The sequence below is a fragment of the Marmota flaviventris genome, chromosome 13, assembly GCF_047511675.1.
Source record: "Marmota flaviventris isolate mMarFla1 chromosome 13, mMarFla1.hap1, whole genome shotgun sequence".
Lineage (NCBI taxonomy): Eukaryota > Metazoa > Chordata > Mammalia > Rodentia > Sciuridae > Marmota > Marmota flaviventris.
The window spans coordinates 57,916,104-57,942,048 of record NC_092510.1 but is presented as its reverse complement, the minus strand read 5'-3'; positions in this window follow the sequence as shown (position 1 = coordinate 57,942,048).

Genomic DNA, 25,945 nt, shown 5'->3' with positions numbered 1-25,945 from the left:
TATGTCAAAATATACTCCACTGTCATGTACATCTAAAAAGAGCACCAATGACAACAAAAAAAGAATGGCTACTGGACCTCCCTTTTTGCTATAAAGAACTCTAAAACTGGACAAAATGCATGAAGAGATATTTTCAAACACAGGACAACAGATAGCACTGGGATATGGTGCTTGGGATAAGGAAATAACTTTTAACTCTGGTTTTCTGCCTACAACCACTATCCATATATAAAAATCAACTTAAATTGGATTAAAGACTTAAAGAAGATCTGAAATGCTAAAATGGACAGAAGAAATCACAGGAAGAAAGTGTCTTGACATTGAACTAGGCAATAACTTTGGAAGGAGATATGAAAGCAAAAGCACAGGAAACAAAAGGAAAAATGGCTGTATGGACTTCCTTAATAAGACTCCTATAGTGCAAGAATTAAAACCAAGAATCAATAAATGGGATGTATTCAAACTAAAAAGTTTCTTCTCAGCAAAGGAAACAATCTGTAAGGTGACTAGAGAGCCTACATCCTGGGAGCAAATTTTTGCCCCTCACACATCAGATAGAGCACTGGTCTTTAGGGTATATAAAGAACTCAAAATGCTAAGCACAACCCCCCCCCCCCCCAAAAAAAAAAAAAAAAAAAAAAACAAATAAACTAATCAATAAATGGGTTAAAGACCTCAACAGACACTTCTCAGAAGAGGATATACAATCAATCAACAAATATATGAAAAAATGCTCATCATCTTTAGCAATTAGAGATATGGAAATCAAAACTATTCTAAGATTTCATCTCACTCCAGTCAGAACGGCAGCTATTATGAAGACAAACAACAATAAGGGTTGGCGAAGGTGTATGGAAAAAGGTACATTCATACATTGCTGGTGGGACTGCAACTTGGTGCAGCCAAAATGGAAAGCAGTATGGAGATTCTTTGGAAATCTGGAAATGGAACCACCATTTGACCCAGCTATCCCTCTCCTTGGTCTATACCCAAAGGACTTAAAATCAGCATACTATAGGGACACAGCCACATCAATGTTTATAGCAGCACAATTCACAATACTTAAACTGTGGAACCAACCTAGATGTCCTTCAGTAGATGAATGGATAAAAAAAATGTGGCATATATACACAATGGAATTTTACTTAGCAATAAAAGAGAATAAAATCATGGCATTTTCAGGTAAATGGATGGCATTGGAGAAGATAATGTTAAGTGAAGTTAGCCAATCTCCTCCCAAAACAAATGCCGGATGTTTTCTCTGATATAAAGAGGCTGATTCATAGTGGGGTAGGGAGGGAGATCATGGGAGGAATAGACGAACTCTATATAGGGCAGAGGGGTGGGAGGGAATGGTAGGGGGTAGGGGGTTAGCAAGGATGGTGGAATGTGATGGACATCATTATCCAAAGTACATGTATGAAGACAGGAATTGGCGTGAACATACTTTATATACAAACAGATATAAAAAAGTGTGCTGTACATGTGTAATAAGAATTGTAATGCATTCCGCTGTCATTTATTTTTTAAACCAATCAATAAAAAATGGCTATGTGGGATTACTTCAAACTAAAAAGTTTCTGTAAAATGAAGGAAGTCATCAATGGAGTGGAATGGCAACAAACAGAATGGAAGAAAAACTATACATTTTATAAGGGATTGATAGGGTGTGTGTGTGTGTGTGTGTGTGTGTGTGTGTTTCTAGTAGTTTCAGTTTCAGGTCTTACATTTAAGGCTTCAATTCATTTTGAGTTGATTTTTGTAGTTGGTAAGAGATAAGGGTCTCATTTCATTGTTCTGCATGTGGATAACCAACTTTCTCAGCTCTGTTTATTGAAAAGACTCTCCATAATCCATGTGTGTTTTTAGTAATCAACACACTTCTAAGTGATCCATGCATCACATAAAATTAAAAGGGTTATAGACAATATTTTGCTACGTGATAATCAAAGTTTGTAAGTTGCAGATAAAACTTTGTTTAGTGGAAATTTTTAATGGAAAATGCCTAAGAAAAAGAATGGCTAAAAATCTAACCATCTATACTCGCACTTTGGGAAGATAGCAAAAGCAGAGAAAATTGTATCCACAGAAAATAAAAGATATAAAATAATAAAGAGTGAAAAATAGAAGAAATAGGAAAAATATAAATAATAGAAACATCAATAAAACAAAAAATTGGTTATCTGAGATCAAGAAAATTGAGAGTTAACTTTTTCAACTGAGGTTCTGTAAGCTAATTAAGACACAGAAAAAATGACTGAATTTTGTCTATTTTCTCTATATATCTAGGAATTTACAAGGTCATAGGGTCCTATTATAGATCCATATAAAAGTTTATTTCACTTTACACAATAGATATCTTTCAGCACTAAGGCTTGATTCTTTCATGGAACTCTAATTAAGAATTACCCCAACATTATAGATAAAAATTTTAACAGAAAATAGCAAATACAAATTATCCACATAAAAAACACAAAAGATATTTTTAAAAAGTAAAAAAATTATGAATCACTTTATGATAAAAATTTTCAATAGTTAGTTGGGCATGGTGGCATATGCCTGTAATCCCAGTAGCTCAGGAGAAAGAGACAGAAGAATCACAAGTTCAAAGCCAGCCTCAGCAACTTAGCAAGATCCTAAGCAACTTAGCAAAACCCTGTCTCAAAATGAAAAATAAAAAAAGGTGGGAATGTGGCTCAGTGGTTAAGTGCCCCTGGATTCAATTCTCATTACCCTCCCCCCCTTAGAAAACAAATTCAATAACTTATTCTGAATAACACTAATTAACTGTTAAAGAAGTGGAATTTATAATTTAGAACCTTCCCATAATACAATTACCAGCCTTGGTTGTTTTATTGGAAAATTGTATCTTACACTTAGGAAAGAAATATTGCTAATTTTGCATAAACTTTTTCAATAAAAGGAGTTGGAAATGCTTCTCAATTTTATAAAGTGAACATAACCTCCATGTCCCTGCTTTGTAGCTCATACATACTGAAATGGTGCAGAAATTTTGACAAAATTCTAGTAACCGAATCTAGAAATGTATATTTAGATAGCACATCGTGACAAAGTGGGATTTATCTTACAAATGAATGCATGATTGTTTCAGCAGTTAAGTCAAAGTGATATACCACATAACAGATTAAAGAAAAACATCCCATGATCTTACATAAATGCAGAAAAACTCAATCTATGATTACAAACTCTCAGCAAAGTATCAGTAAGAGAGAGCTTCCTCATTCTGATAAAACCTGTAGCTAGCATATTTAATGCGGAAGAACAGATTGTTTACCTCTGATGTTGGGAACAGAACAGGGAAGGCTGCTCCTACCAATTCTGTTCAACATTGCTCCAAAGGTTGTAGTTAGCACAAAAGGCGAAACAGAAAAAAATGGCAATATGAATGTGTACATCAAAATTCTATGTGAATGCCCAAAACAACCCTGGAATTTAGCAAAGGCACACAATACAGGTTCCATATACAAACATCAACGTCATTTCTATGTAACAGCACAACATCATTGGAAAACTGAAACAACTCAAGCAGCCACCAACGAGAGAATTGTGTAATGTCCATTTAATGAAAGTTAGAAATTAAAAGAAGGGGAGTATTTGAACATTGCTCAGGTGGAATCAGCATCAGCAAGTGACTGACTTAAAGAGAAGTATGAAAACTGCAGATGGCATTAAAATGACTAGCCTTCTTCTCCGGAGAAAGAAGGGAAACGAAGCAAACAAAATAAACCCAAAACACATAGAAAGAGGGAAAGTCTTGAAGATGATGGCTGTCTGAGATCTACTTAATAACGTGTTGCTTTTTTTTCCAATATGAAGTAGAAGAAATCTCTCTACTAACTAAAGTTTCCAGGTGGACAGCATTCACTTGGTTCAGTCTCAGCCTCTTTGGCATCTCTTCTGTGGCTTTGGAGAGTGAGTACTGAGAAGCGTCTTGAGAAGAAATGACCTGTCATGCTTTATTATGCCTTGCTCGCTCCTGAAATATGGGACGCGCTCTGGGATTTGTAAGCTGCTGTTGGTATGGGTTCCTGTTGTATTCCAGCAAAGGGAATTTAGGCTGAGGTGTACCTCTGAGTGCTCAAGGAATAAGGTGAGATAGAAGAGAAGCAGCACTTCAGAGGGCCATGCAACAAGACCTTCAGCAACCCATCACCACATCTGTTTCATACAACAGAGTTTTGTTTTTTTCTTATTTGCTGATTGGTGGATTCTTTTGGAGTAAGGACTCTCTTACTCATCTTGCCCTCTGAAGTTATCATGAAGTAAAATAGGGTTCAGTAAACAGATGCTGAAAGAAGGAATGAATTTGCTTCTTCAGATATTTTGCCATCATTACTCTTCCTCCGAGATATATGCTTTTGTTATTAAAAAGAACAACAAAATAAACAGCCAGCACAAAATGGATTTTAATGAGCTTTTCCTCCCCCAAATAGGAACAGAATATATGACCAAGATAGAAATGGACATATCCTTGACTAACTCTGGCATTTAAAGAACAGATCAGAAGGATAAGAAAGAAAGAGAATAGGGGAAACAAGTACCCAGGCTGGAAAGGACAAAGCAGAAGAGACAGATCAAAGATCAAACCTTCATTAAGGGGAACAAGCAGAAAGTAAAGGGGCTAGGGTATCCCAGCAAGGTACAGAAGCATTTTTATTTAGCCGTAGAAACAGGAAGTTCACAACAAATACAGGGAGGCTACTTGAAAACTGCCCACTTACCTGGGAGGGAGGCTAGGATTGACAGTCAGTTTTATCTCACTCTGCACTCACTGTCCTGCTGTCTGGATTATGCACCTCTTGATCTTTACCCATGGACTCAGTAACCAGCTTCTCAAGGATCCCATGTTTGCCTATGAAAGGAAAGGCGATGACAATTCAACCCCCTTGCTACTGTCTCTTTAACCTTGAAACCACCTCTGCTTCACTGTTCTTTGTGCTTCATCCAAAATTTGGTATTGTCCACTCCAACCAAGAGGATTAGTCAAGGGATATTCTTTTGAGTAAGCAAGAGTGAATAAAAGGAATGAAAGTAAAATAATGAATTATTCCTTTATGATATAGAGTGTATGACTGTCTTCTTTGAACATTATTTGGCGTTAAATTTGAAGTCTTTAAAGTCAATACTGTGGCCTGAGAAGAAAGTTTCTTATGTTCTAGGGTCACCTTCTATAAAATCAAAGGAGGACTATTTATTTTAAAATACAAATAGTCAAAGAGAGTTGGCAACTGAGAATAAAGCCAAATCCCAAAAAACCAAAGGTCCAATGTTCTCTCTGATATGTAAATGTTAACACACAACAAGATGGGGGTAGGGAAGAATATAAATTCAGTAGATTAGACAAAGGGGAATGAAGGAAGAGAGGGGGAGACAGAAATAGGAAAGACAGTGGAAAAATTCTGACATAACTTTCCTGTGTACATAGATGAATATACCATAGTGAATCTCTACATCATGTACAACCAAAATATTGGGATTCTAATTAGAATAAGATGTGCTCCATGTTTGTATAAATATGTCAAAATATAGTCTACTATCATGTATGTTTAAAGAATAAATTTAAAAAAATAAAGTATGTTGGAGTTTAAAAGCAAAAAGAAAAAAGGTACAGTGATAGAAAATGCTATCAGAATGAGATTGTCATGTATTGTATAAAAAATCCATTAATACTTCAACAAAAGCAAAAATCAGCTATCCCTGGTCAAGTTATTGAGGATTTATATCCTTAGTAAATAAAATCTTGTGTGAGGAAATATGGTGCAAAAGAAGCAAAAGTTTTGTACTTTGGGAGTTTAGATGTTCATTTCCTATTTGCTGTTGTAGCAAATCATGAATGAAGTATCAGGGGAGAATACTTTTCTTTGCCCTTTCCAGACTCTAGGGGTGACTCACATGCTTTGGGTCCTGGTCTCCATCTCCCATCTTCAAAGCCAGCAATGGAGGATTGGGTCCTTCTCATATCTCATCCCTCTGACTTCCTCTTCTGTCTTACTTTTCTTCCTTTAAGGACCTTTGTGATTCTTTGGGGCTCTCTTGGATAATTTCTCTATTTTGAGGTCAGCTGATTAGTAACCTTAATTCCACTTGCAGCCTCAATTCTTTCTTTCGTAACAGAATCATAGGCTCTGGGGATTAGGGTCAGGACATATTTGGGAGACTTTTATTCTGCCCACCACAGTTTCTGTTTCAGTTTCTACCTGTGACACAGCATGCTGTGTGATGGCAGTCCCTACTGAACTCGGGAAATCCCAGCTATGTTTGCTTTAAAAGTATAGTGTTCCAGGACACATGCAGAATGGACCCTGTCACATAATGGGAAAGCATTTGATTCTATTAAAAATGTGGAAAGTGGGGGCTGGGGTTATGGCTCAGCAGTAGAGCGCTCGCCTAGCAGGTTTGAGGACAGGGGTTTAATCCTCAGCACCACATAAAAATAAATAAAATAAATATTGTGTTCAATTGCAACTAAAAATATAAATATTTTTTTAAAATGCGAAAAGCGGAAGCTTAATTTCTTTCCTTTTTCATTATTTCAAGTAAGTTATAAAAGCTTGATGGTTACACCCAAAAGACTTCTAGCAAATTATTTTATACTTATATTCATAGTTTGTGCAAGTAGGAGCCAGATTAGCTTTTGTTCGACTCTCCATCACACTTCATTAATATTTTAGTTGCTTTTAAATGACACATAATGCTTTCCTGTACTTTGTCGAGATTCTCTCCTTCTGTAGGCAGATGAGTATGTGGTATTTAAAACATGTCTCCTTGATTAGTTCTTTTAGAGGCAGGCCAGTTCCCTTTCTTGAATGGCTGATTAAGTCCACACCTCCATCACTCCCTCTTCATGTTCTTATACTCTGGAATTACCACACACCAGCCCTAATTTCCCAGGGGCCAGGTTCCAAACAGTAGTCCTTATGTGTAGAAGCCCATAGAATTATTCAAACCAGCCAATCCTTAGGGTATACAGGAAACTCAGCTAGCTATACACCTAAACTTTGCCATCATAGCTGCTGCCTCTAGCTCCAGCTTGCTATAACCTTGTTTCTGTATGCAACCCCTTGTGTGAACCTGCCTGGCAGTCTTCTCTCATTTGGAGCTGTAAGTAACAAAGAGGTCTGCCTTTTATCTGAGTTCAGTGTGTTGTATCCCACCATCAAAAGAATCTTTAAGTCTTATAAAAAACAGTGAACCCTTTCAGCTGTCCACCTATTCCTCCATGCCACACACATTTATTGCATATTTACCAGGGGCAACCCCTCTGCCAGTCCACAGAAGTGAATGCTGTAGTCCCTGTACCTGAGGACTATTCAAGATTCCAATTTCTTTCCTGCTTGGACTCTAGATATTTCTTCTTTTTACTTTTATCAATTACTGCTGAAATTAATATTTCTAGATTGCTTTTGTACAACTCAACCCAGGTAGCTGGAATTTGGCATGAATATATATTTTAGGAATGAGACATTCCTTTTGTGTTTATATGGATTTAGTATGTTACAATACTGACTGGATAGACTTTATAAAAGTGTGGTCCCTTCAAGATTCCAACTAGTTGTCAACAGTTTTCTTCAAGATTGCTGTGTTACATGAACTACTAAGAGGAAAACACAGAAAACCTACTGTAACTATCATTTGTGTACCAGTTGTGTAATGAGAGAAATTCAAGCAATGTTTTACTAGATGGTACCAACTGTAAAAAGAGTGTTTTTTTCTATCGGAGACAGCAGGCCTAGGGTTTGAATGACCAGGTCTTTACCCTGCTTTTCTAGGGTGGCCAAAGCCATTTTAGGATGGTGAGAGATGAGCTCATTTGAAACACATCTCTGGTGCCCAGGGAACTGTAGGATTCACACTTAAAGTTCTCTGTTGTTAGAAAGGGATGAAACTGCATTGACTTCAGTGGTGCTGGAGGTGTTAGGAGCTGCCTGGCATTTGGACTGTGTTTTTGAGACGAATGTGTATGTGTGACTGCCTAGGGAAAACCACACACAACAGAACCTGAAGCAGTAACGCTGGGTGATGTATTGCCCCTTCCCATCAGTCATAGTGTATGCAATGTAAACAGAGAGAAGTAATTTGCTACTTTCCTGGGTTCCATTATGTATATGTGTTTATTTAATCAGAACTAAATGATATTACATGAAGTTCCCCTTGCCCTCCTGAGGAATCCAGATTCAACACTTTCAGCACTGTTCAGTGTTGGAGAGCGAAGAAAGTGTAACCATAGTGATGGAATGGAAATGATTTTCTTTGTTCAGAGGCTTCAATATCCAACAGACATTACAGTTTTCAAGGTCAAAAATATATTAGGATGAGATAAAAATTAAAGAAAAATGTGCTGGCTTAGCTACAAAAGCTAATTTAGTTTATGCATTATAAATTATGTTAAAATGACTAAAATGAGATTTCTCAGCAAGAACTAAATGTGTGGTTTCACAAAACTAATTTCCAAAGATGAACATGATTACAGAATTTAGCTTTAAAAGCTTTTCAGGCCATCAGAGAAAACAGCAAAGCTATCAATTATCAGACTTTAGTGGTGCCTCTGTCAGAAATATAATGGTATTTTTAGCATTCTGCTCGGCGTTTACTAAATTAAGAATGTCTACAAACAAATCAATTAATTGGGACATTATTTAATTAAGTAAAACATGTGATCTGCCAAAGAACCTTAAGCAGACGATTGTAACAAACATTCTAGTAGCCTTCCTCTTCTGTTGAGGGAAAAAGCTCACTATGCAATAAAATGGAGATGGAAGCTATGGAAAATAAAATGTTGATTCAACCAACAGAGCTTTGCATTCTTTTCGGATGCATGCTGCATATTTATGTAATTTACAAAAGAGTATGTTTTAAAAATCTGTGATTTCTGGAAGAAGGTCAGAGCTATCTGTCAGTCATTCCATCCTGTTAAGTACAGATGTTGCATTTATTTTCTTGTCACAATGCTATCTAAATAAAGAATCTCTATCCTCACACAGGGTATACTTATGTCTCTGTGCACCAAAAAGTTACTGGGTTCCTGATGTTTGTTTCTATTGTACTGGAGAGCTTCACAGTTAAAATTCAGTGAAGATTTATTTTGGACTCAACTCCAAGCCAGACATCTTCAAACAAACTATCTCCTTCAGCTTTTGACAGTCTTGTGAGATAGGTATCAAGATCCCAGTTTTGTAAATGGCAGATTGAAATTCATTTAGGCTAAGCTAAGCATGTTCTCTGTATTCACACACATGGCAAACTGCAGACTTGGGATTTAAACCCACAGTGTGTGACACTAAGGTGGGAACACTTACCCATTATTCTATAAAATCTCTTCTCACAGGAAAGCCAGTGTGAACTAGTCTGAACTTAGGGCAGCATCAATGGAATGACTACCCTGTTGGCCAGTGAAGTCATTGGAAAGGCATTGCCTCCAAAGATAGCAGTGATTTCCTTAGGAGAGGGAGTAGAGACTACCATCCCAGACTCCTTAAGTAAGTCAAAGTATCTAATTACTTACTCCCACTAGGTTTTGTGAAAAAGGGAAGACTGCCTTTTCACCCACAAGAAACACAGAATAGAGTTCCATCTTTATTTGAAGTGACTGCAAATATGGAATAAGAGTAGGTTAAGTGAGATGTGATGGCCAGCAACTGAGGTGGTGCCAGTTGTAGTCAATGGCAATGTTGTGAACCTGTTAGAAACTTTAAAGTCTCATTTCTTCCTTTTTTAATGAAGATGATCTTTTCACATATATCAGAATCGTGAGTTTTTGTATTGAGGAGCATCTCATGAACTATATAAAATATCCTTAAACTCGCTTTCAGAATTCATTTGATTTGAGCAAATATTATTGGTTCTATCCCGGTGACTCTGGATATGCAGTCCAAGTAGTCTTCTAATCCTTTTTGTTCTTTGTTTGTTCCTTTTTCTCCTCTCAGATCCAGGTGCATCCCCGATGTGATTATGCATCTGGGGTTCTTATCCTGCTGGGCTTATCTTTCTGAAAATTTCTCAAACAAGACATGGATGTCAGTCTGCAAGTCATTGATACCTGATTATCTGAGAACACGAAGTCCCTTCAAATTCCTGCCTCATTAAATGTTAATTTTGAAGTCAGAGTTTTGTTCCTTTCTATTCTTCACATTTTTATCACTAAGTGATGGGTTCAACTCTTAATGAAATGCCATGTGAAAAAATTGAAATGTTTCTATTTAATTCTAAGAATATAAAGAAAATACTATGCTCATCATCAAACTGGGGAGAAGCATCTTACTTACTGCTCAGTCTGTACCTGGTGACCAACGTAGAAGGTTGGATGCACTGGCTGGAGCAATAGGAGAGACTCAGATGGACTCCATTCCGCCTGAGATTGACAGCATGTGAGCAAAAGGCTTTGCTAAAATTAGGGTAATTTTGTATGCAACGGGGAAAAACAATCCCTTAAATATCAGTGTGGGATTCAACAGCAAAATATGTCTAGACATGTGAAACCTTCCATGCTGAAAGAAGTTATTGAAAAATGATTCATTTTTACATCCTCCACCTGCTGCCTGATTCTTTGTGATATTGATTGGTGAGAGAAAGAACTTTTTCCAAATGATAGTACTGAGATGTGTTACTAATAAGATGTATAGTTTTTAGCACTCAACCTTTATAGAGCATCAAGCATGTGCTAGTTGCTATTTAGAAATTCTGTGTCTTTATCTTAATTCAAATTTCAAAAAAACCTTCTTTTCTTATTCATACTGGTCACAATTTTGGATCAACTAAATATGGACAATGTTTGTCCCTTTTTAGAGCTGAAAAGTATGACTTTGAAAATATGCTTTATGAAATAAATTTATATGTTGATTATAATACATTTGCTGTTTTTCACTATTATCTCGTTAATCTGAATAGTTTAGAGATGGTATTTTAGACATTCTCCAGTGTCAGCTGTTACTTTATTTATGATTACCAGGCTACCTGACAGTGTCCCAAACCAATAGGAATTTGTTTTTTATACATAGTAAGGAGTCTAGATACAGGTGGTTATTCTTGCTTGAACAGTTCAATGATGTTAGAAGCAGCATCTCTGCAATTTTCTTTACTTTTTCCTGATGGTCACAAGGTGGTGGCTGCTGCTTGAAGCATCATGTTTATATTCAGGCAGGATGAGGAGGGCAGGTATAGTGTTAGAGATGTATGCTTCTTTTATTAAATATCAGTTTTGCCAATCCTTCAACAAACTTTCACTTACAATCATTGGCCAGAACTCAAACATTTGGTCATTCCTACCTTCAAAAGAACCACAGACAGTGAGTATTTAGGTGTTTGGGAATGAGTGTTATATTAACCAACAGTGCCAGACACTTCTTGCCACCCAATTTGTATGCTAATTACTAGGATTGATATTGTGACTGAGTGGAACCAACTTCATGGTAAAGGAAATGGAAATGCATTGAAAATGATCAGTGTTTAAATCTCAACCCTGTAGTTTTATGTTATGATTCTAACACAACTGCTTCCTACTTGCATACCCTTCAGTTTCCTCATTTCTAAATGAGATGAGAATTTCCTTTTACATTGTTGCAATTAGAAGGAAATAAGGTAAGATGTTTTAGAGTGTCAGCTACAGATCTGAATAGATTGAAATTCACTCAATTATTCATTTATTCATTCTTTCATTCATACATACAGTTGATCAATATGAACTTTATTTAGGAGATGCAATCGAGAAGTTACTGCAGGTTGGGATTTGTAACCATGAGGCTAAGAATGCCATACCAGCTCACCTCAGGATCTTGTTCTGTCTCCAGATGGCAATGGGGCAGCTGATGGGGGAGGAAGGAAATTAGCTTTTTTTTTTTTTTTTTTTTGGCCATCTCCTACATTTTTACCTGACGAAGCAGGTATTTCTTTCCTCTATGTTAAATTAGACTCTGAAGCTAAAATCAGAATGACTTTGATCTTTCATATTCCTAAATTGCGTATAGTATATAGTTCTTTATTCCCATCTACTCTTTTATTTCCTTGGGAACCCAATACAAATCCCTAGTAACTGGGCAGAGGATAGTTGTATTAATTGCTCAGAATCACACACTAAATCTTTCCTTTCTTTCAACCTCAAGCTAATCAGTTGGTACCCAATAATTTCTCTCTTAAGAGCCTATTTCTTTCTTTATCTAGAAATCCATCTAGTTCTACCTAGAGATAAAGAATAGCTATTACTCATTACTAATTTGGAGTCTGAAACTTATTGAACTGTTATTCACCGCTGCAAGTGTGCCTCGTCTCTGAAGTTCCCTTATGTCATCTCTTCTGTCCTGCTGGTGTGTCCAGGTGTGGCCAATGTGGACACAAATTTGCTGTAGGTTTGTTGCTCAGGCCTTGATCCAGGAATATTGCCAGACATAGGTTATGTAACACTGTGCCGTGTGCACTGTTTTCTAAATATGAACATGTGATGATATGAACATAAATATCTTCTGAATTGGTAACGATTTTTTCTGGTTTTTATTTTTTCTTACATCTGTCCATCAGTCCTCCCTGCCTTCCTTCATCCTGGTCTGTCCCTACTTCTGTCTTTTTTTCCTTTCTCTTATCTGGGAATAGATCTATAGCCTTTAAATTATAACTGCATTATTTAGAAGGGGGACCCTGAGAGATGAATAGTGATCTGTGTGTAACGTACAAATATGTTACAGATTAAGAGTTCAGCATTCCTGAAGGGTGGAACAAAATCAGTCATTGAATGGTTGCCAGAGTTCAGCCTCTGCAAATGGATGAAAATAAGCATGATGAAGAGGAGTCAGGCTAAGTATTAGTTCCAGACATTCCTCTAGAGGGAGCTGATGGTCAGACTAGAGTTAACCATGGTGAGATTGGCCAAAAAAGAGTGAGGACGCTTTAAATGTGGGCAGTATCATGAGACTGAGTAGTCTGGGCAATTAATCCTGAGCCTGTGGATTTAAAACACATCAGAAACTCTTAGTGCAATATCAGAGAAGCAACCACTATCAACATCATCTTAATGTCATTTCCTCAAAACTACAGAAAATGCTATAATGCTAACAACTTGATTTCAGTCCTGGAGAACAATTCAAAGATTTTATGAATATATAGCTATCCATTCATTTGTCTATCCACCTCTCATTAAATAGTTTCTGAGTTCATATTATGTGTCTAATGCTGTGCCAGGTACTAGGGATATAGAATTAAAAGGTCATTCTCCCAGTAGAATAGAGCAAGTAGATTAGGGGGAGGAAGGAAGGGAGGGACAAGGAAGGTACTGGGGTATGACACTGATAAAATTATCTTACATGCATTTATGAAGATGGCATAACGAATCCCATGACTACACTTAAAATGCACCAATAAAAATATTATTTTAAAAAGTCATTGTCCCTAACTTTAAGGAACTCACAGTGTAACAGAAAAAATAAACACAGATACAACTAGGTACTCTTTAATGCAAAAGTACCTATTTGAAGATATCTATCTTATATGATAATCAGGAACAGAGCACATGGGGGATTAACATGAGGGAATGAAATGCATATGTGATTAAACTACCTACGGTTATGTCAGGAAAAGAGGGGAAAGACTGATAGACAAGGCAAGAAAGAGGACCGTCGTAAAATCCTGTGAATCAGTGGCTCCCATCACCCACAATCAAACTTTTTGCTTAATATGGAAGACCCATGATTCCCTTGTTGGTTCTCAACTTCCATTGGTGTTTTCCAGAATACCCGTGAAAATATTTTATATTATTTTTTTCATTACATATGCAGTTTTCCCTACTTGATGTCCTCTCTTCTTTTATTCTGTTCTCTTTTGTCTAGCCAGAAAAAATAAACTTTTTAAAGCACATGCTCATGCATTTCCTATGAAAAATCTCTTCATTCTCTCTCAGTCTTCCTTTATCTTTAATCCCACCATTTTTCCATCTCATTAATAAATAGCATCTACTACCCTGCTTAGTAATTTTTCTCCAGAAAAATATGTGTCTCATCCCATCTCTAGTTCCTATGCTTTTTATTTTGGTTCAATCCAAATTCTTGCTAGGTCTAGTGAAGAACACACTATCCATCCTCTGTCTGTCATTAATTATCTCCTGATAACTTTCTTGCAAACTCTTACATTCCAACATCACTATCCTTTCCAATCCCCTAAACACACCATGATTTCTTTGCTGTCTGAAGCATGTTTCCCCAGGATTTTAGATTGAATGTCTCTTCCTTCATTCTTCACTGGGTGTCTGCTCAATTATCACCTTCCTGGGGATGGCTTCCTTTCTTACCCAGTCTGAATGGCAACTCCATCCACATATATTTTTACACAACTCTGTCCCTTCCCTCCCTCCCTCCCTCCCTCCTTCCCTCTCTTCCTTCCTTCCTTCCTTCCTTCCTTCCTTCCTTCCTTCCTTCCTTCCTGTCTTCCTTCCTTTTCTTGTACTGGGGATTGAACCCAGGGGCACTCAACCACTGAGCCACATCCCTAGCCCTCTTTTGTATTTTATTAGAGACAGGGTCTCACTGAGTTGCTTAGTGCCTCGATAAGTTGCTGAGGCTGGCTTTGAACTATTGATCCTCCTGCCTCAGCATCCTGGGCCACTGGGATTACAGGTCTGTGCCACTGTGTCTGGCACTTTCCTATTTCTTTATGGTACCTTTATATATCTGCATTTATCATGTTCATTTGTTTGCTGTCAGTATCTACCTCTCGATTAACAAGTAAACACTGTGATATAGGGCTTTTGACAATCTTAGTACTTTATTTTCAGGATCTAGAATCATGCCTGGTAAGTAATGTGTGCTTAATAAATATTTGTTAAATTGATTAAATTAATTAATAGCTCTATTTTTTCATTGTTATGCCTGCCTCTTGGGAGAAGAGATCATCAGTTTTTATTGTGTATTCTATAGACACAGTATGTTCACTGACATATAATAGATGCTCAAAAATATTTATTGAATGAATGAATGAATGAATGGGGATCAATAATATTTGCAGATGACATAGAGCTGGAGCTAACATATTAAAACCAATTCTTTGTGGGATATGAGTTAGTTTCAGAGTTATTGCTGCTCCAATTGGAGCATGACCACTGATCTGAGATTGCAACTATGTTGTTTTAGTTGACATATGGTTTTGTACCCCTAGCACAAGTATTGATGTTGCAAAGTCAAATGGCCACAGTAGGGGAGGACAGTCAGCACACAGCCCTATCATTTCCCACACTCATGGTTTTTCTGCAATTTTTATGGTAGTGACAGGAAACTGTGGGCATCTCTAAAAGTTGAGTTTTTAAGATCTGATATATATTATCTTGAGAACTGCTCACAAATTTGAAGTGTAGAACATAAGTCAACCACGGCAAAATTTAAGCAAGTTGTGGCAAAATGGCTGTGTACCTGCCAAAGGTGTTCATTTAGTTTGATGTTCCCCCAAACCAGATAGTTAATATTTAGTGTCTCCAATTTGTAGGTATATCTTTTCATTTTCAAAAACAAATTTCTACTAATATGTAAAATGCATTAAACTTTTATTAAGGATTTCACATTTGCCTACATGAAAAATTTTAAGATGCACTCATTTGAGCAAAAAGTTATAATATTTAGTGAACATTTGAAAGATGAAAGATATTGTTTGCTATACTCAGACCAGCCAATGTCCAGACAGAGTGTTCATGCTGTTTAGTAAAAATACAGGAAGATTCCCACCTTTGTGTGTGTGTGAATTACTCTGAAAGAAATTCAAAGGAAAATAAAAATCATCCTTGGGCTCAGAGTCTTTAAAAAAAAAACCTCAGCTACAAGAATAAAATTATTAACAATAAAAATATCTCCTCATAATAGATTTTTTTTCAAAAAGATTCTCAGTATTATGATTTGGCTTTTAACAGGAATCATATAATCTGTGTGCCAAGTGGTGGTGAAGAGGCTTAATTTAATTGTATTGGCATGAAATGACTGTATTCATTGGTGATGGAAAGAAGAGTGATTTAACATCAGATTTCCTGGTAGAGGAAGCTTCACTATTTAGCTTTCATTTCTACAAATGCCCAAGGGTGACGTGGATGGTGAGGAGGTCATGTTCTTTTTAAAACACAGCCAGGATCTGAAACCCTCACTTGAAAGTAGTAAAAACTCTTTCAAGTTAATCACACATTTGATCTATAAGAGCCCTGGACACATTTTGAAATATTTTAAAAATCTGAATCAATCAGTGTACCTGAACCCAAAGTTATTTGAAACATTATGTTGAGTCATATGAAAGGGAAGAATACTGAATCCTTGCCCTCAGGAAGTTTATAATCTATTGATGCAGACAGGATATTTGCACATAATACGTAGTAACCTAGACAATGAGTGGGTTAGTTGTGAAATAACAGAAGAATCGAGAAAGGGTGACTGGCATTTTCAGGCCTCATGCTGAGCAAAATTCAAGAACTAGTCAGTACAACTTGCCTTTCCTTTAAACTTTTCATACATATTTTATCCAGTTGAAGTAGAAATGTTGGAAGTAAGGAACACATTTCAACCTTTGAATAATTTGAAGTATCTAACAGTTCAAAGTAGATATTGTTTTGAGGTCATAGCACTTATTTTTTTTCTATGAAAAATATTGTATATTCTGAAAATAATCATGTTAAAAGAAATATTCTGGAAAGCTCTGCCCCCACTCCCTGTGTTCCAGGAACTTCCAGTGCTTTTTCCCATATCAACTTCTAATGACACATCATGAGTGTGTACCACCTTCACTTGAACAGAAACTACATGAGGACTTGTTTTCCTTGTTCTGATCAAACAAGATGGAGCCGGTGATAAATAGATGTTCATTGAGTTGGAGAACAAGTGAGCAAGCTATTTTGTCCTTGACTGTGACATTCTTAGCTTATAGTATTCAGTAGCTCTGAGAAGATTGGCCTCTCTTTGGTTTTTGAAGGTAGCCAATCTCGTTCCTGTCTCAGAATTTTACAAACACCTTCTGCTTCTAAGAAAGCTTTCCTTTTTCTCCTTCTCTCATGTCCCCTAGCACTCCCAGGTCCTCTGAGAGAACTTGTCTGACACCCTAATACAGGTCTCCTCTGCTACTAGCTCAGCTCCTTTTTCCCCATTATAGCATAAGGTGCTTGTTATTTCCCCCTTACCCACTCTATGGTAATCTCATGATGGCAGGCATAGTTTTATGACTGATGGTAACTGCAGTGTCTTGCATAGTGCTGGATGCATGGAAGTCAATAACTAAGAAATAAATGTTGCTTATGTATGGGACACATTCATGAGTGACATTTGCTCTCAGGGTGGAATACATGTATGGCTCTGCAATTTATACACATTTTTTTTGTGTACAGGATGTAACTTCACATGCTTTTATTATCCTTAATGATCTAACAATTTGGCTTGTTGAGATAGCATGGTAGAAAGCCCTTGGACATAGTGTTTGGTTTATGAGGGGACAAAGGGGATACTATAGGTATTTAGGACAGAACAGTTCCATTTGGGAAAGTAAAGAATGTGGCAAACTCTGCAAACACATATGCTGATGACCTCTCAGGGCTTACTGGTTTGGTTTTCTTGGTCATTTAAATTCTTTGCAAACTCACTCTCTCTCTCTCTCTCTCTCTCTCTCTCTCTCTCTCTCTCTCTCTCCTTCTCAAATATTTCTTGATATGAGAATGGTAAAATCTCTTCTATTAGACTCATTCTGCTGAAAATCCTATTTTCCAGACACTTTTTTTTCTTATTGTGCAGGATTGTTAATGTAATAAAAATCGTGCTTCATTAGAGTCTCTAGCTTCATCCATACCAAGGAGACACCTGCCCATGTAAGTTGAATGGCTTGTAGAATGTTTGTTTCCAATGACTATCTCAGAGATATCATTTTCTTATAATGAGGGTGTTGGCACTAATCATGGCTGTAGAACAACAAAATGTAGATGATTACATTAGCCAGATTCCCCCAAAAGACATCAGCCTGGACTTATGACAGTAGCAAACTTTCTGACCCAATGTCCTTCTGAAGCTCAGTCTAAGACTCTTCATGATGGTCTTCAGCTATTGCTGCAAGGTTTCATTTTCTCTTTTTTTTTTTCCTGTGGCACTGGGGATTGAACCCAGGGGTGCTCTACCACTGAGCTACATCCCCAGTGAAAGGAAAGTGACCACAACACTCAGAGAGACCAAGAGATGTTTATTGCAGAAAAGAGAAGAGAGAGCGAGAGTGAGAGAAGAAAGAGAGAGCAAGGGAGAGGGAGAGTGAGAGAGAGTGAAAGCAAGAAAGAACAAGGGTGGGGGAAGGAGGGAGTTTTTATAGCCCAAATCTAATGGGGTCTTTGGGTCTGCAAGCTGCCTTGTTGGTGTACAGTGATTGGATCATACAGTAGTTTCTAAGGGTGTCATATTCTGCCTTCAGGCAGATGGGGCAGGGGTCAGATGTGGGTTTCCGTTGCACCAGAAGGGTGGGGGTCGAGTGTGCAGCCTTGAGTGGGGTTGAGTGTTCAGACTTGATGCAAACAGATGATATAGGACCAGACAGAGGGGGGTTTGAGTACCCAGGTTATCCTGCAACTAACTTTCGTTCAGCCTGCCCTACAGACAACTTAGTTCACCTGCCCTGCACCTAACTCCCAGCCCTTTTATTTTGATGCAAGGTCTCACTAAGTTGCTGAGGATAGTCTTGAACTTGTGAACTCCGGTCTCAGTTTCCCAATTTCAGCTGGGATTACAGTCATGTGCCACCACCCCCAGTCTCATTTATGTTGACTGGCCATGACAATCCTCAGCTTGAATCCCAGGGTGGTGGCTATCTTTTTCCCTACCAACCAAAGCAGTTCCTACTTGTTGTTATCTATTTAGACATTACCACCCCAGAATTTGCAATGACAGCCTTTTCTTCTTCTCCAGAATTCCCTGCGCTCCTCCTCTGGCAGAACATGCCCCATCAACTCTGGTATGTTACAGGAATGCCCCCTGAATTGTATCCTCAGATTCTAAAATAACTCTCACATTTCAGTCTCTTGATTCATCTCTGGGACACTGGCACACGTTTTCTAGGAGGGTGGTATAGAATAGATCTTTGCCATTCCTGTGAAACATTAATGTTGGTTTCACCTGACTTTTGTTAAAGTACTATACTATGCTGCTTATTAGAAATGCAGACCCTTGGGCTTTACCACAGCACCACTGAATAAGAGCCTGTATTTTAATGAGTTTCCCAGGTGATGTGTAGCATACTGAAGTCTGAGAAAACCTGAGAGATGATTTGGTCAACTTTTCTTACTTTCCCTCTGATTGCAACTTAGTTGCTTGCTGATCACCACTCTTGCCTCTGTGGTTATGGGATGATTGTGCTTCTTAGTGTTAAAGATCTTAGTTCTCTGGAGAGCTATAAACACTATGTGAAGCCTGCTTCATAGGCTCTCCAAATGCACAGAAACTTGCTTGAACATGTCACAGATCTTCTACGAACCCTTGCATTGGAGCTGTAGTCACGTAAGTTGTATTACAAAGTGGAAATCATAGTAACATAATAATAATACTTTCCTTAAATTTCCACTGTGCATTTTAACCCACTGTACGGATCGTGGTCTCTAAACAGCTTAATGAGCATTTAGAACTGGTATTATTCTACCCATTGTGCAGATGTAGAGATGAAGCAAGTTTCCAGGTAGCATCTCTGGCACATCTTTTGACTTCGGTTCTCCTTTCACTACATGAACAAAATTTTTAAAAAAATGAACACATAAGTAAAAATGCAATCATGAGACAACAAGGCTGCTGTTTTAAGGATTTTTTTTAAAAAAGTTATCAGTCATCAGAGGGATTTAATATATGCTTTATGGCCCCAAGAACATGTCTTCATGACTTGAGGGCTTTTAATGCTAAAATCTTTTACTAAACAGAAAAAAATTAACCAAAGAAAAATATTTCAACTGAGATACGCTGCTAGAAAACAGCTAAAAGCAATATTGCAACATTCTGACAGGCTTCCCTGGGTTAAAGCAGTCACTATATATTTCTATTATCTTTGAAAATGTTAAAGGAAAGCCAACTTTGTGTTTGCATCTCTTCAATTTATGAACTCAAATGAATTTTAGTTCAAATGATATTGGTTTGGAATGAAATGTTTTATGCCAGCTTTGGAATAAATCCTCAGGTCTATTCTTAAGATTGCTATACTCTTCAGCAACAGGGCAAACTGCTGATCAGAAAGCAATGCATTATTGTAAATTCTTACCTGGAATAAAATATAAGATGAATTCTTTTTATTTTTAAAATTCTACCTTGTTTTTCACTTTCTCAAGGAGAAATTGATTTGGCACCTTTGGAAATGATTAAGCATTTTCTCTTCCATTTTCTTCAAAAGACTGGTTGCTTTTGGTGTCAAATGTTAATAAGCCTTTTCCTATTTGTGGGAAGGGGTGCTAGTTAGCCCAGGGACACCAGGGAATCTCTTAACTGTGAAAAAGTGGGAGCCAAAAGACAAGCCGGGCACTGGCTCAGCGGGAGCTGCGAGGTGTTTCTTACTGAGCTTCCTCTGTTCTGGATACTCACATGATGACCTACAGGAGTTCAATTTCCAGGCCACATCTAATGTGCTTGCATCACAGGTAACCTGTGCTCTGGTTTACACTTCCAGTTGCCTTCACTTCTGTTTGGGTCCTTCTCACGTGTCCCCTCAGTAGTACCCCCAGTTTGGTTCTCAGACTTCCCAGGATTAATGAAGCTTTTTATTCATTTATTTTGTTGACTCCAATTCCCTTTTCCATCTCTCCTTCCTCCTTTGCTGCTCTTATTCTCCCCTTCTTTCTTTATTATTTCTTTTTATTTATAATTATCCTCTTCCTCTCTTTCCAGTTGCTCCATAATCAACTCTTTTTTTTAACTAAAGACCGATCTTTTCTAGTGAAATCATCGGTCTTCACAATATCAATTAAGGATGGGAAGCAATCACTGCACAATGTATCAGTCATAGGACTGAGCAGCAGTTATTTTGCTGGCATTCCAAGCCTGGATACTTCCTGTCTGCAGCCTGTGTATTTAACTTGGACCAGCCTGTGTATTTCGCTTCTAGACCGGGGGCCTAGTGCCCAGTGGTACACAGGTCTCAGTAAATGTTGCTGCATTTATTTGACATTTCTTTTTGCTGCTGCTGTGCAGTTACTTATGTTTTATAACTCCCCTCCCCATTTTTTTACTTTATCCTCACCATATTGTGTCTATTAATAGATTTTGTTTCTGTGATTTTTATTACTTTGAGACTTACCCCTTAATTCTCTCTGTGCTTAACATAATTTATTATTGACCCTTGTGACTCAATTCTGGGGTTGCTTGATAGGGTGGGTTTCCACGCATCCCTCCTACCAGTTTCAAATAGTGTTTAATTGACAGACCAATGGCTTAAACCTCTGTTTTACAATTAAGTAGCTCAAATAATCTATATCCAATAAACTCCCAACTGGTTGATGTGATGGAAGGTGGAATTGCCCCAGATATAACAAATCTGATTTCCTTAAAAATTCTCTAACTCTTTCCCACTGTTAATTATTATTTAAGTTAAAATTTACATACATTAAAAAGGTAGTAGGTGAATGAAGGTTCCATTCTGAAATGTGTATTCCTGAAAGCATATTGTGTAAATAAAGTGTGTGTACATGAATTTTTATGAAAATATCCTAGGTGACCCTCTATTTAAAGAAACCACAGGATAAAAGTTTTACAAAGTGATAAAAAGAAAAGTCCTCTCTCTGTTCTTTATCAGTTGGGACAGGCAGATTCATGTTCAAGTCATAACAAAAGTGTATCTCTGCCTCATTGTATGTGTCCAAAGTGGGTAGGTAGGGAAAATCTTCAAGATGTTGATGAAAACCCCATCCTCACACACTACTAGGATGATTTTACCAGGGAAAAGAGAATTCAGGAGCATCTTGTACCATTAAGAATTAGAATTAAGTGTTAATTAAGAATTAAGTGCATTGAGAATTGGAATTAAGCAATTAAGGAGCATCTTGATCATTAGAATTAAGTTTTCTGACCTGGAAATGATGGTCCAATGACCAGAACTTCTCCCCGTTGTCCCAACCATCCAAAAGTGCTAAGAAATTTAGTCTTCTGTATGGATAGAAGGAAATAAGAATTAATGATGGTCACAGTCTGCCCTTGTGATTATCAATCATTTCTTCCTCTCTGTGTCACCAAGGTAAAACACCTCACTACCACCCCCAAAGGAGACAACCCAAAAAAACTTCAAGCACACAATCCAGGATCTCTGCTAGTCTTGCATTAGGAGATGCAAAATATTTACTTTAGACTCATATACAGCTCCTGATGATCTAGAGACCTGGAACTAAAAAGGTGGGTTTTCAATCTCTTTTCCCCCACCCAACATACAGTATGGAAACCAGGCCTGGATGATCTCATAAACCCTTGATTGGAAGTGTCTGAATCAGAGACAAGCAGCAATGACCACCTTAGGTTGTGGCAACTCTGAAGTTCACGAGGCAAATGTCCTCAAGGGCTCCTCTCCTGAGGTGACCCTGAAGTGGGAAGGCTCTACAGTTTACAGGATCCAAGGTCTTTGTTTCTGTCCTCTGGAATAGTGTTCCTTTCCATGATCCTCTTTGGCCATATTTGAAACAAGCATCAGGAGGAAGTTTCACAGACTTTTTAGCTCACATCCCATCCGATGATGGCTGAAGCCACAATGTTATTTTAGGTTCTAAACTGTCACCATCTCTTTTAGTTTGGTCTTATTCTTTTGACAATATACTTTTCTCAAAAGCTTCACTGGGTTTCTCTATTAGCTTCGTGTACCAAAAGCTTGTGACATTTTCTTTTTAGATATAATACTCATGTTTGCCAGGTGTCTTTGCTTCTTCACACACACACTCTCTCTCTTCATCACTATATTGATTTCATCGTCCCTATCTTGTGCCTATCAGGCATCCAGAACCATACATTTCATGACTTTTCTCTAAACCATTTTGTCCAATAAAAGGATTTTCCTAGGTATCACTAAAAACGTGGTAGGCAGAATAATGTTCCTCCAAAGACGTCCATATCCTCATCTCCAGACCTGTGATGTGTCATGTTCTATGGTCAGGAGTCATTCAGATTGCTGAATGAACTATGTTTGCCAGTCAACTTAAAATAGGGAGATTCTGTGGAATTATGCATGTGGGCCCGATGTGATCATAAGGACCTTTTAAAGCAAAACAGGAGACAGAAGAAGAATCGGTGTCAGAAGGAAGCACTAGAAGAAAATTTCAACCACTGGTGTCTGACTTTGAAGATGGAATGAGGCCATGTATCAGTCAGGGTTCTCTAGAGAAATGGAGCCAATAGAAAAAAATGTCACAGATAAACCCGGAATGTGCTCCGCTAATCTCCTACATGTGTCTCAATCTAATTAAGTTGATAATCAAGGTTAACCATCAAAGGTCATGAGCCTAAAAATATGGGTGGTCTCTAAAAACTTGGAAAGCCAAGAAAGTAGATTATCCTCTAAAGTTTCCATACAGAAACATGGCTTGTTTTGGCCCAGAGTGGTCACTTAAGACTTGTGACCATCAGAACTATAAGAGTATATTTGTATTAAATTAGTTTATAATCATTTGTTATTGAAGCAATCAGAAACTCATGCACATCTTAAATCAGCTCCAGGCTTTTAACATTAGGTCTGATTGCCATCTCCTTAGTGTCATATTAGCTAGGGATGAGTTTTAATCAGACTTTAGTCTTCAAAAAATATTTCTGAATTATGTATTTTACTGTTGAAGTATGAGAAATAGTCACTTGTCCTAACACTTTACAAGGCCTTGAATTTTGGGATTTTCTGTTTTTATTCCAGCTTGCACACCAACAATTTCTTTCTTCAGTTTATCTCTACTAGAATGCCTTGTCAAATATGGCTAATAACAGCTAACATATGTTACTAATATTTTGTTTTCCAATTTTTTCTCTAGTTCTTCAATTTTATTATGCATATGGTATACTTTCCAAATTATCACACGTGACAATTTTACCAAATACTTTGTCTTTCAAAAATTGTTTTCTTACTGCAGTTTCTAATTAATGCTGCATATTTATTAAAGTAAGAATCCACTTCTGTTTGTTAGGGTCTTTATCTAGCCTTCTCAGGATGGGAGAAATTATGCTGCAGGACAAATAATCCTATAGTCTTGTTGGCTTAAAGAAAAAGGTTTATTTCTCTCTCACACTGTGTCCATCACAGGGACTTGCTCTTCCTTGTCCTTACTCCAGAACCTAAGCCAGAAGAGTAACCATATTGCCAGTGTCTGGCAGAGGGAAAGAGAGAATGTGTGGCTGTCATACATCTGTCCTAAGATTTCACCAGGGACATATTCATGTACACTTACACATCCTTGGACAAATCAAGTAACAGACTCCATCAAACTCCAAGGGAGCAGAGAAGTGCAATTCTATGACAGGCCTCTAAAAAGAATGGGAAATACTTTTTTGCACAGCAATAGTGACTACCAGGCCTTTATAATTCTTGTAAATTGAGGTTTAGTGTGGTAGGTCACAGATGTATTAAGAAATGTGTACTGAGCTAAGAGAAAAGATGACTCATGATATATTTTTGCAAAATTTGTTATGAGTTGTAAATGGTAGACACATGTAATCATTAGCTACTTGTTCTGACTTTGTATTTAAAAAGCCTATTAGTCTGCAAGCATATTCAGAATGTAAAGGGATATTTTTAAAAAGGTTGAAATAATAACCAACTCAACACCTAGGTACATATCTGAAAAGAAATGCCAACAAGATTTATCTTTAAAATATGTAACAATGTTATTCATATTGAAAACTTTGCAAGGGTGAATGAGATGGACATCATTACCCCAAGTACATGTATGAAGACACAAATGGTGTGACTCTACTTTGTGTACAAACAGAGATATGAAAAATTGTGCTGTATATGTGTAATATAAATTGTAATGCATTCTGCTGTCATATATAACAAATTAGAATAAAAATTAATAAAAAAGAAAAAATTGCAACATGAATATGCCCTTAAATAGGTATATGACACATTTATTCATTATAACATTATGGGGTACTTACGTAAATATTAAATGTTAGAGATTATTCCAACCTGACATTAATTTAAGAAGTAGAATATAATATTGCATATACTTTGAATTTCTAATTTTTTATGGGTATATGCAGAAAAGAATGACTGGAAGAAAAAATATATATACAAATGATAGCTATATATGAATAATGGAATTATGTTAGGTTTTAGTTCTTTTTGTTTTTTATTTTTCCAATTTTTCACAGTGGAATATTTTACTTTTCTCTCTCAAATAGTAAATATAATAACAACAATGTTTCTTTTGAAAAGAATTATGGTTTTTTATATGAAGTCCTGTTAATGTAACTATTAACATTGAAACAAAACACTGAAACCATATTTGGTAGACAAGCTTCAAATGATGTCCTGCCAAGAATTCCGGCATCTGTTATTTACCAATCTAGGTATTGTTGTGAGTGGTCTTTGAAGGTTCAATTAAGGTTCTCAACCAGCTGAGAATATGTTGGAATTTTCAGGTGTGTCCAATGTAATCACAGGAGCCTTTAAAAACAGATCAGGGGCCTGGGGCTGTGGCTCAAGCGGTAGCGTGCTCACCTGGCATGTGTGCGGCCCGGGTTCAATCCTCAGCACCACATACAAACAAAGATGTTGTGTCTGCCAAAAACTGAAAAATAAATATTAAAAAATTCTCTCCCCCCCACTCTCTATCTCTCAAAAAAAAAAAAAAAAAAAAAAAACAGATCAGGAAGGTAAAAGAATTAGTTATAGAGATGTAGGGCGGAAGAGGCAGAAGGAAACTTCGGTGATGTTCAAGGCATGAGAAGGCTCCATACCACTGTGGATGGCTTTGATGATGGAGGAAAGGGAAAGCCATTAAGATATGTAGGGTAGACCT